Source organism: Cebus imitator, unplaced genomic scaffold (assembly GCF_001604975.1).
Source record: "Cebus imitator isolate Cc_AM_T3 unplaced genomic scaffold, Cebus_imitator-1.0 Scaffold480, whole genome shotgun sequence".
NCBI classification, from domain to species: Eukaryota; Metazoa; Chordata; class Mammalia; order Primates; family Cebidae; genus Cebus; species Cebus imitator.
In genome coordinates, this window is record NW_016107795.1 from 565,291 (window position 1) to 576,616 (window position 11,326).

The 11,326-nt window shown below is 35.0% G+C and overlaps 1 protein-coding gene across 1 annotated transcript in view; it reads right to left on the reverse strand.

The window, feature by feature from the left end:
• Positions 1-8,774, reverse strand: part of MTHFD2L (methylenetetrahydrofolate dehydrogenase (NADP+ dependent) 2 like) — a 178,317-nt gene extending 169,543 nt beyond the window's left edge. The window contains exon 1 of the mRNA XM_017512923.2: positions 8,641-8,774. The gene's annotated coding sequence lies outside the window, so the exon portion shown is untranslated. The remainder of the gene's footprint in view (positions 1-8,640) is intronic.
• Positions 8,775-11,326: the final 2,552 nt, after the last annotated feature.

An 11,326-nucleotide genomic window follows, 5' to 3' on the forward strand; every position in this document is an offset into this window, starting at 1 on the left:
GAAGCTCTTTAGTTTAATGAGATTTGTCAATTTTGGCTTTTGTTGCCATTGCTTTTGGTGTTTTAGTCATGAAGTCTTTTCCCATGCCTATGTCCTGAATGGTATTGCCTAGGTTTCATTCTAGGGTTTTTTATGATTTTATGTCTTACATTTAAGTCTTGAATCCATTTTTAGTTAGTTTTTGTATAAGGTGTAAGGAAGAGCTCCAGTTTCAGTTTTCTGCATATGGCTAGCCAGTTTTCCCAACACCATTTATTAAACAGGGAATCCTTTCCCCATTGCTTGTTTTTGTCAGGTTTATCAAAGATCAAATGATTGTAGAAGTGTGGTGTTATTTCTGAGGCTTCTGGTCTATGTATCTGTTTTGGTACCAGTACCATGCTGTTTTGGTTACTGTAGACTCATCGTATAGTTTGATGAGTAGGTAGTGTGATGTCTCCAGCTTTGTTCTTTTTGCTTAAGATTGCCTTGGCTATACGGTTATTTTTTTGGTTCCATATGAAATTTAAAGTAGTTTTTTTAAAGTCAATGGTAGCTTGATGAGGATAGCATTGAATCTATAAACTACTTTGGGAAATATGGCCATTTTCACAATATTAATTCTTCCTATCCATGAATATGGAATGTTTTTCTATCTGTTTGTGTCCTTTCTTATTTCCTTGAGTAGTGGTTTGTAATTCTTCTTGAAGGGATCCTTTACATCCTTTGTTAGTTGTATTCCTAGGTATTTTATTCCCTTTGTAGCAATTATGAATGGGAGTTCACTCATGATTTGGCTTTCTGTTTGTGTGTTACTGGTGTACAGGAATGTTTGTGATTTTTGCACATTGATTTTGTATCCTGAGACTTTTCCTGAAGCTGCTTATCAGCCTAAGGAGATTTGGGGCTGAGGCGATAGGGTTTTCTAAATATGCAATCATGTCATCTGCAAACAGAGACAATTTGACTTTCTCTCTTCCTATTTGAATAACTTTTATTTCTTTCTCTTGCCTGATTGCTCTGGCCAGAACTTCCAATACCATGTTGAACAGGAATAATGGGAGAGGGCATCCTTATCTCACGCAAGTTTTCAAAGGGAATGGTTCCAGCTTTTGCACATTAGTATGATATTGGCTGTAGGTTTGTCATAAATAGCTCTTATTATTTTGAGATGTGTTCTATCAATATCTAGTTTATTGAGAGTTTTCAGCATGAAGGGATGTTGAATTTTATCAAAGGCCTATTCTGCATCTATTGAGATAATCATGTGGTTTTTGTCATTGGTTCTGTTTACGTGATGGATTATGTTTATTGAATTGCATATGTTGAACCAACCTTGTATCCCAGGGATGAGAGCAACTTGATCATGGTCAATAAGCTTTTTGATGTGCTGCTGGATTCTGTTTACGAGTATTTTATTGAGGATTTTCACATTGATGTTCATCAGGGATATTGGCCTGAATTTTTGTTGTTGTTGTGTCTCTGCCAGGTTTTAGAATTAGGATGATGCTAGCTCATACAATGAGTTAGGGAGGAGTCTTTCTTTTTCTATTGTTTGGAATAGTTTCAAAAGGAATGGTACCAACTCCTGTTTGTACCTCTGGTAGAATTCGGCTGTAAGTCTGTCTGGTCTTGGGATATTTCTTTGGTTTGTAGGATATTAGTTACTGTCTCAATATCAGAACTTCTTATTTGCCTGTTTGGGGATTCAGCTTCTTCCTGATTTATTCTTGGGAGGGTGTATGTGTCCAGGAATTTATTCATTTCTTCTAGATTTTCTAATTTATTTCTTTAGAGGTGTTTATAGTATATTCTGATGGTAGTTTGTATTTCTTTGGGGTCAGTGGTGATATTTCCTTTATCGTTTTCTATTGTGTCTATTCGATTCTTCTCTCTTTTCTTCTTTATTAGTCTGGTTAGTGGTCTATGTATTTTGTTAATCTTTTCAAAAAACCAGCTCCTGGATTCATTGATGTTTATGAAGAGTTTTTTGTGTTTTTATCTCCTTCAGTTCTGCCCTGATTTTAGTTATTTTTTGTCTTCTGCTAGTTTTTTAATTTGTTTGCTCTTCCTTCTCTAGTTACTTTCATTGTGATGTTGGGGTCTTGGTTTTAGATCTTTCCAGCTTTCTCTTGTCAGTATTTAGTGCTATAAATTTTCTTCTAAACACTGCTTTAGCTGTGTCCCAGAGATTCTGGTATGTTGTGTCTTTATTCTCATTGGTTTCAAAGAACTTCATTATTTCTGCCTTAATTTTATTATTTAGCCAGTAGTCATTCTGGTGCAGGTTGCTCAGTTTCCAAGAAGTTGTGTGGTTTTGAGTGAGCTTCTTAATCCTGAGTTCTAATTTGATTGCACTGTGGTCTGAGCGGCTGTTTGTTATGATTCTGTTCTTTTGCATTTGCTGAGGAGTGTTTTACTTCCAATTATGTGGTCAATTTTAGAATAAGTGTGATGTGGTGCTGAGAAGAATAATATTTTGCTGGTTTGGGGTAGAGAATTCTGCAGATATCTATTAAGTCTTGATCCAGAGTTGAGTCCAATTCCTGAATATCTTTGTGAGTAGTTTAGTTTTTCAGTTCTCTCTTTGTTTATTTCTATTTATTTGTGCTCTAAGTTGTTATCTCTTTAAAATAACTTGTTGGATGTAAAGGTGTTTGTTGTAAGCCTCAAGGTAACCACAATGCAAAAACCTATACTAGTACTAAACTTTAGTACTATACTAAAATTTAAAAAATGAAGTAAAAAGCTTACTATCAGAGAAAATCACTTAACCATTAAGAAAGATTGTAAAAAAGAAAGAGTTGAAAACAGCCAACAAATTTTCAGTGGTAAGTTCTTACTTGTCAATAATAACAATACAAATGGTGTCAATTCTCCAATTAAAACTTATAGAGGTCCTGAATAGATAAAGAAACAAGACCCAAGTACATGCTGCCTTCAAGAATGACAGCAAACAATTTACAATTTCAATTCAATCCCTGTCAAAATTATGACATTCTTACCACAAATAGAAAAAACAATCCTCAACTTTATATAAACCACACACAAAAAATTTCCCTGAATAGCCAAAGCAATCCTGAGCAAAAAGAAGAAAGCTGGAAGCATCACATTATCCAACTTTAAAACAGACTACAAAGGTATGGTAACCAAATTAGCATAGTTGGTAGAAAAACAGGCATGTACACCAATGGAACAGAATAGAGAACCCAGATATTAGAAAACACATTTATAATCAAGTCAGTGTTTACAAAGTCACCAATAACAGACAATGAGTGAAGGGCTGTCTCTTTAATAATTGGTTCTGGGAAAACAGGATAACTATATGCATAAGCGTGAAATTGGACCCCTATCTCTCAGAATATTCAAAAATTTAATCAAAATGAATTAAATACGTAAATTTAAGGCCTGGAACTATGAAGCCACTAGAAGAAAACATTGGGGAAGCACTCAAGGACATTGGTCTGGACAAAGTATAGCAACAAGAACAAAAATTGACAATTGAGATTACATCAAGCTGAAAAGCTTCTGCACAGCAAGGAAAACAATCACCAAAGTAAAGAGACCACTCAGAATGGGAGACAAATTTTACAAACTATCCATTTCAGTATTAGTAACCAGAGTATATAAGGAGCTCCAACAATTCAATAGCATAAAACAAAATAATCTGATTTTAAAATGGACAACAGATCTGAACAGATAGTTCTCAAATGAAGGAATACAAATGGCCAACAGTTATATGAAAATAATGCTCAACCTCACCTAATCACCAGATAAATGCAAATCTAAACCACAATGCGATATCATCTAATCCCACTTACAATGGCCTTTAGCAAAATGACAGGTAATAACAAATGCTGGTCAGAATGCAGAGAAAGGGGAACCCTCATATATGTTGGTGGGAGTGTAAATTAGAATGACCACTATGAAAAAGAGTATGGAGCTTCCTCCAAAAACTAAAAATAGAACTACATATGACCCAGCAATTAACTATTGGGTATATAGCCAAAAAAAGAAAATCAATATATCAAAGAGATATCTGCACTCCCATGTTTATTGTAGCATTAGTAACAATAGCCAAAATATGTAATGAACCTAAGTGGACATCAATGGATGACTGTATAAACTGTGTTTTATATATATAAGATGGAATATTATTCAGCCACAACAATTAACTCAATCCTGTCATTTGTAGCAACATAGATAAAACTGGAGGTCGTTATGGTAAGTGAAATAAGCCAAGCACAGAGAGACAAACATGGCATAGTCTCACTTATATGTGGGAGATACAAAAGTAGATATAATGAAGATAGAGAGTAGATTGATGGTTACCAAGGCCCAGAATTGTTAAGAGTGAAGAGGATGAACAGAAATTGAATAGTGGGTACAACTATACAGTTAAATAAAAGAAAAGGCATTGTGTTTCATAGTTGAGTAGGATGAGACAATCTATTGTAGATTTCAAAACAGCTAAAAGAGAATAATTCAAATGTTCCCAGCATAAAGAAAAGTAAGGTGATGTATAGCCCAACAAACCTGATTTTATTGTATTAATCTGTGTTCAGATTAATACACACTACTTGATGTATATAGTAGTAATACACACTACTATAAAAAACTGTCCAAACTGGGTAATTTATAAAGAAAAAAGACATAGTTGACTCACAGTTTGGCAGGGGTGGGGAGGCCTCAGGAAACTTATAATCATGACAGAAGGCAAGTCTTCACAGGGTGGCAGGTCAGAGAATGAGTGCCAAGTGAAAGGGGAAGCCCCTTACGAAACCATCAGATCTCATGAGAACTCATTCACTATCACAAGAACAGCATGGAGGAAATCGCTCCCATGATTCAATTACCTCCCACTGGGTCCCTCCCTCAGCAAGTGGGGATTATGGGAACTGAAATTCAAGATGAGATTTGGGTGGGGAAGCAGCCAAACCATACTATGAACGTATCAGATTATCACATTTATCCCCTAAATATGTAGATCTCTTACATATTAATGAAAAAATTTAAAAAATATAAAGTATATAATAATCATATGAATACATGGCAATAAATGATACTTTATGAGCCTAGGGAGGACACCATATTTGTTATGTTTGTTTTTTAATTATATACTGGTAGGGGGTGCTTCTTACACATTCATTCCCTGACTTTACTTTTTTGCAATAAACTTTAAAGGTGCACTATGCATCTTTTATGTCTATGGCCACATACACACACCAGAGAAAAAGTGTGACATTAGAAACAAAACTAGACTTTTTTTTTTTCTTTTTTTTTTGAGACAGAGTTTCACTCTTGTTACCCAGGCTGGAGTGCAATGGCGCAATCTTGGCTCACCGCAACCTCCGCCTCCCGGGTTCAGNGGGTTCAGGCAATTCTCCTGCCTCAGCCTCCCAAGCAGCTGGGACTACAGGCATGTGCCACCATGCCCAGCTAATTTTTTGTATTTTTAGTAGAGACGGGGTTTCACCATGTTGACCAGGATGGTCTCGATCTCTTGACCTCGTGATCCACCCGCCTTGGCCTCCCAAAGTGCTGGGATTACAGGCTTGAGCCAAAAGCTAGACATTTTAAGGAGGTTTGGTGATGGACAGCAAGGTGTGAATATTGGAAGACTCATGTTTACCACTAGGATAAGGAGTAAACCTCCATCCTCACATCACCCACCACTACTATGACCTCTGTCACTCACAGATTCACCAAAAATTAAGTAATTATCTTGTTTTTATTAATCTTTCTGTAATGTATATATAGTTCACATATATTTCAGTGTTTAATATTAGAAGTATTTTGATCTTTATTTAGGAGTTTGATGATGTTTTTGTGACCTGAAATAAGCCTTAGGAACTTAACTATTATTTCCATCAATTAGTCTAAAGTAAAATCTCTTTTGTTATGCCATTTCATTTAAATTCACAGTTTCCAAAAATCTATTGATGAGGTTAAGTGAGGACTTACAGTACACTGCTTTAGTGGGTCATTAGTTAAAGTCTGCTTCCAGGTATTAATTTTCCAATATTTCCAACCTGGGCCTTGCTAGTATAGTGGACGCTGGTAACCGGATACAGCCCTTGGACGATAAAACACTGGGCACTGTAGTGGTGCAGATCAGATGAAATGGGTGGGTATCCAATAGCATAGGTTATAGCTCTAAATTTTATTCACTTCATATTGTGTTAACATATTTAATAAGAAATGGTTGGAAGCCATGGAAGAATGGTCTTTAAATTTTTCTTAATCATTTTTCCTTGTTTCTAAAGAAAAGTAAAATTTTAAAAACAAATTAATAGAGAATAAAATAATTTTGCTATGCTTTTGTTTTGTGAAATCAATACTCTTTGAGGTTTGCTACATTGCTCTACGTTTTCAATTATTAAAAAAGCAAATTACTATTGCCAGTATTTTTTTCTATAATTGAAAAAAAAAAAGCTCTTAAGTAGAAGCCCTTAAATAAAAGTGAGATTCCATTAGATAAATTTATTAAAATGACTTTTGTTAATCTTTCTTATTAGTTTCATGGCAAATTATATATTTGAGAAATTGGGAAAAATTAACTCACCTCCTTCAGATTATCTGCACCACCTTCTGTACCCACATTTGTTTTATGTCCAGGCAGAGGTCTCTTTATGAATAAGCTTCACACTAAAGAAAGAAAAAGACTATTGAGGTAAATTACTTATCTGGTTTTAGATCTTCCTTTGCAATTGTATATCATGGTCATTTGGCTCAGTAGTAAATGGTTATGATCCCAACAGAATTTCTTCACAATTTTCTGGGAGCTGCAGGAACCCCATTTACTTTGCCAAAGGCTTTTGAATCCAGCTTTCCCAGTGAAAGGAATTCTCAGGATACCTAAAGTCATATTACTTGGATTAATTGACATGGACTTGGACGTTGCTTCACTCATGCTAATTCCCATTTCAAATTTAATTATCATTTTAGAAACTTGCTTGTGTTTCTCTAATTACTTTAACTCTGCAAAATGTCAGATTATCTACCTCCCCACGCTGTGTTTTAGAATTTGCTTATATCAAGAAATGAAAGTATTGCTCTGGAATTCAGAAGCAAGGGAGACACAATTGCTAAAACTAACCAGATATCAGTATCATGTTATTTGTAAAGATGTAATTTTTTTTTGCTGTTCTGTTTACAATTGTACTCTCAGCATCTAAACAGTCTACACGTACAGAAGCAAAATAACTAAGCACTTTTGAAAGTACTTACATGATTTCTTAATTTTTATAACATAATCCACTCCGAATAATGCTGAGTTCTTTTAATAAATTTGGTATGAAAAGGTATAAAATGTGTCCTTATGTGCTGGCATTGTGGTACTGTTCTAAGACTTGGCACTATGGAAGCAGTGAAAAAAGCAAGGAAGTAAGGACTGCTTCCATCAAAGGGCACAACCCTGCTAGATACCCTTTAAATTTGAATATGATGATTTGGAGGACCATGGGAAATGCCTTAAAGAAATAGATTACTACAGATAGACTAATTTTAGGTCAATCCTTGACATTAGTTTCCTTTCTTTCAAAATGATTCTCGCTATTTTGAATGTCTATATAAAACAAATATACGAGTATATATAAATATATAAAACTATAAATATTTTAAAAATAATATTTTATGTCCATATGGCACTTTTATTCTATTTGATTTTACAGTATTCTTCATGATGCTATAATGCTATTTGCAGGAGATAAACAATGATCTTATCAATAGAAATATAACCTTCAGAAAGAGTTAACAGAAACATAGCTTTTTTACAAAAATGTTTTCCATTAAAAAAAAAATCTTTTAATGCTGATAAAATAAAAAAGGAAATACAGAAGACACATGCTAAAAACACAGTATTTGTTATACAGCAGGACCCTAGGATGGTCTAGGGTCCATCAGAAGTCTTCAAAACAGGCAGAAAATGATTACTATCTGAGCCTTTGTCAGTAGAACACTAAGTAAAAACACATGATTACCTAGTTCAATTTTAATAAGCAATATTAACCACCTGTGTCCCCCAATGGAATATTATGTAAATTTTAAATGAATATAAGTATATATAGTGACATATAATATGTATTATAGGACATGTTCTGAATTTTAGCAACTAAATGTCTACATAGATGCAAATATTACAGTTTTCTGAGAGGTATAGAGATAGAACCTAAATAATTCCAAATTTAATGCAAATTAGAGCTGACTTATGCCTTAGGCACATTAGGCATAGTGCCTAGGGGCCACAATAAGTTTAGAGGCCCATGAAATTGTTTTAATTGCCTTTAAAGTCAGAAGAAAAACATCAAGTTTTAGAGTCTATGAAAATGTTACTTTTTTCTCACAACAGAAAAATATAACATTTTTAGAGCCCACAAAAATCTCCTAAAATTTGCCTAAAACAGAAAAAACATTGAAATATTTTAAATTACATCAAAAAGAATTTTAAGTGTTGATATTATGATGGCTGAGGGTCCCACAAACATAAAAATGTCTAAGGCCCACAAAAGTTATTTTGTAGTCATGCCAACATCAAATGAATGTGAATAGAGAATTTTTTTAGTTTCAATAAGCAAATTTCAAAACATTTTTGATATCTTCGCTTTCTGAGAATCATATTTAGACAAAAGAAAACGCTATTGATTAGAAAGATGAGCCTACCTTCATACAGTGCTATAGAAAGCATGCAACTGCCAAGAGAGCAGCCGCACAACAGCCAGCTTGGAAGTCACGTTGACCCTAGCTGGTTTCTTTCCAGTTTCCCACAGCCCCTGGACACTGGAGTGCTTAGCTGTCTCTGGGGACTTGTACTGGCTGGCGTGTTCCTGAGGCTTTTTATATTATTGCAACACGAAATGTGTGTAGATACTCATTCTTGCACTATGATACTGGAAATTACACAAAATTCAGGATGCCACTATGCACTTTGAAACTGACCCTGACAGAAACAAACACTCCCAGGTCTCTTAACAGATTTTCAGCAGGTTAAAATTTAACCTAATTTAGTATAACTACTTTGTTAAATGTACACACCTCTGAATTTGATTATTTTTATTTGAAGTTCTAATTTTATAACAGTTATATTTGAAATAAACTTAAACTTATATAGAAAAGTTGAAAGAAGGGTCTAAGAATTCCAGAATATTTTTTGCACAGATTTTCCATTATTTCCTAAGAACAAGAAAATTATCTTATAAAAGCAAAATACAGCTATCAAAACTAGGAAATTAATGGTGATGCAATGCTAATACCTAATCTATAGATTTTATTCAAATTATGACAATTATCCCAATAACATCCTTTTCTTTGACAGGTGGATATATGGATAAATAGACAGATAAAACGGCTTCTGAATCCAATGTAGGTTCAAGTATTGCATTTAGTTGTCATGTTTCTTTAGTCTTCTTTATTCTGGGACAATTTCTCAATTTGAATTTATCTGATGTTTCCTTATGATTAGGTCCATTTTGGGCAGCAATATTCCAGGGTGCTATTGTGTACCTCTCAGTACATTTTGTTATATGTCCAATATGATTTGGTTCTGTGTCCCCACCCAAATCTCATGTCGAATAGTAATTCCCAGTATTGGGGGGAGGTACCTAGTGGGAGGTCATTAAATCATGGGTGTGGATTTCCCCCTTCCTGTTCTCATGATAGTGAGTTATCATGAGATCTGATGGTTTAAAAGTGTGTGGCATTTCCCCCTTCGCTCACTCTCTCTCCTGCCACCATGTGAAGATGTGCTTGCTTCCCCTTCACTCTTCTACCATAATTATAAGCTTCCTGGGGCTCTCAAGCCCTGCTTCCTGTACAGCCTGCAGAACTGTGAGTCGGTTAAACCTCCTTTCTTTATAAATTAGCCAGCATCAGGTAGTTCTTTATAGTAAACTACAACTTGGAATACAACCTCTATTTCCAAATACACAAAAAATAATTAAAAGAATTTCTCCCCAGGAAGTAGGACATTAAAATATGTTTAGGCCCTAGAAAAAAAAAAAAAAAAAAAAAAAAAAAAAAAAAGAATTGCTGAATATATTAGTTTGCTAGGGCTGCCATAACAAAATACCACAGACTTGGTGGCTTACACAACAGGAATTTATTTTCTCACAGTTCCAGAGGCTGTAAGTCCAAGATCAAGGTGTCAATAGGTTTGGTTTTTTCTGAGGGCTTTCTCCTTGCCTTGAAGACAGTTGCCTTCTCATTGTGTCCTCACATGCAATGGTCCTCAACCTTTTTGGCATCAAAGACTAATTTCATGGAAGACTATTTATTTATCGACTGGGGTGAGGGGATGGTTTACGGATAATTCAAGGGCATTACATTTATTGTATACTTTATTTCTATTATTATTACACTGTAATATATAATGAAATAATTATATGATTCACCATCATGTGGAACCAGTGGGAGCCCTGAGCTTGTTTTCCTGCAACTAGACAGTCCTCTCTGGGGGTGATGGGAGACAGTGACACCTGAAGTGTGTTGCTTACATCCAGTCTACTTTGTAATCTCATTTTGGTTGCTGTCACTGCAGAAAACCCTGCTTCACAAGGATAGGATGTTGAAAATGGAAGCAGGGTTTTCAGTACTTTTGTGGCAATCCTGGGATATTTCACCTTGACTTTAATCCACAATGTACGGAGATTTGAAGTTGCCTCAAACATACTTTTAAGGCCATTGTCATTTGCCATATCAAGTAGTTGATCGTCTTCTAAACTGACAAAGTCAATTTACTTGGCTTATTTACAAATGGGTCACAGATTCATTCCTTCAAGTTCTAGGGTCTTTTGTAGTTAGAAAGTAATGCTTAAACTCTTTTGCTTAAACTCTTTTTGAAAGCTGAGATAGATGATCACGCACCAGCTGGGAGAAAAAATGCCATGGCTCAGTCATTTTCAAAATCTTTGCTAATTTTGAAACTCGTCAACAATTTCATTGTTCACTTTTTGCCCCCATAATTCCACTTTGGCTTTGAATGCAGCCCCTCTGTCTGCCAGCTTGAACACAGTTGTCATTCTCCCCTGAAGTGAAGGACTGAGTTCACTGAGCAGGTTGAATATGTCACACAAGCAAGTTTTGCAACCCATTCTATGTCACTGAAATGTGCTGTCAGTTGTGTCTATTTACCTAAAAGAAATCTCTGGAGTGGCTCTAGTAACTCAAACATTCTAGCCAGTGATCTATCTTTAGAAAGCCATCTCACTTCTGTGTATAAGAGAAGACTTGTGTGCTCTGTGTCCACCTGCTTGCAGAGGTGCATGAACAGACATCAGTTAAGGGCATGCACTTTAATGTGGTTAATAATTTTAATCACATCTTGCAAAACGTTTTTAAATTTAGGTGATAA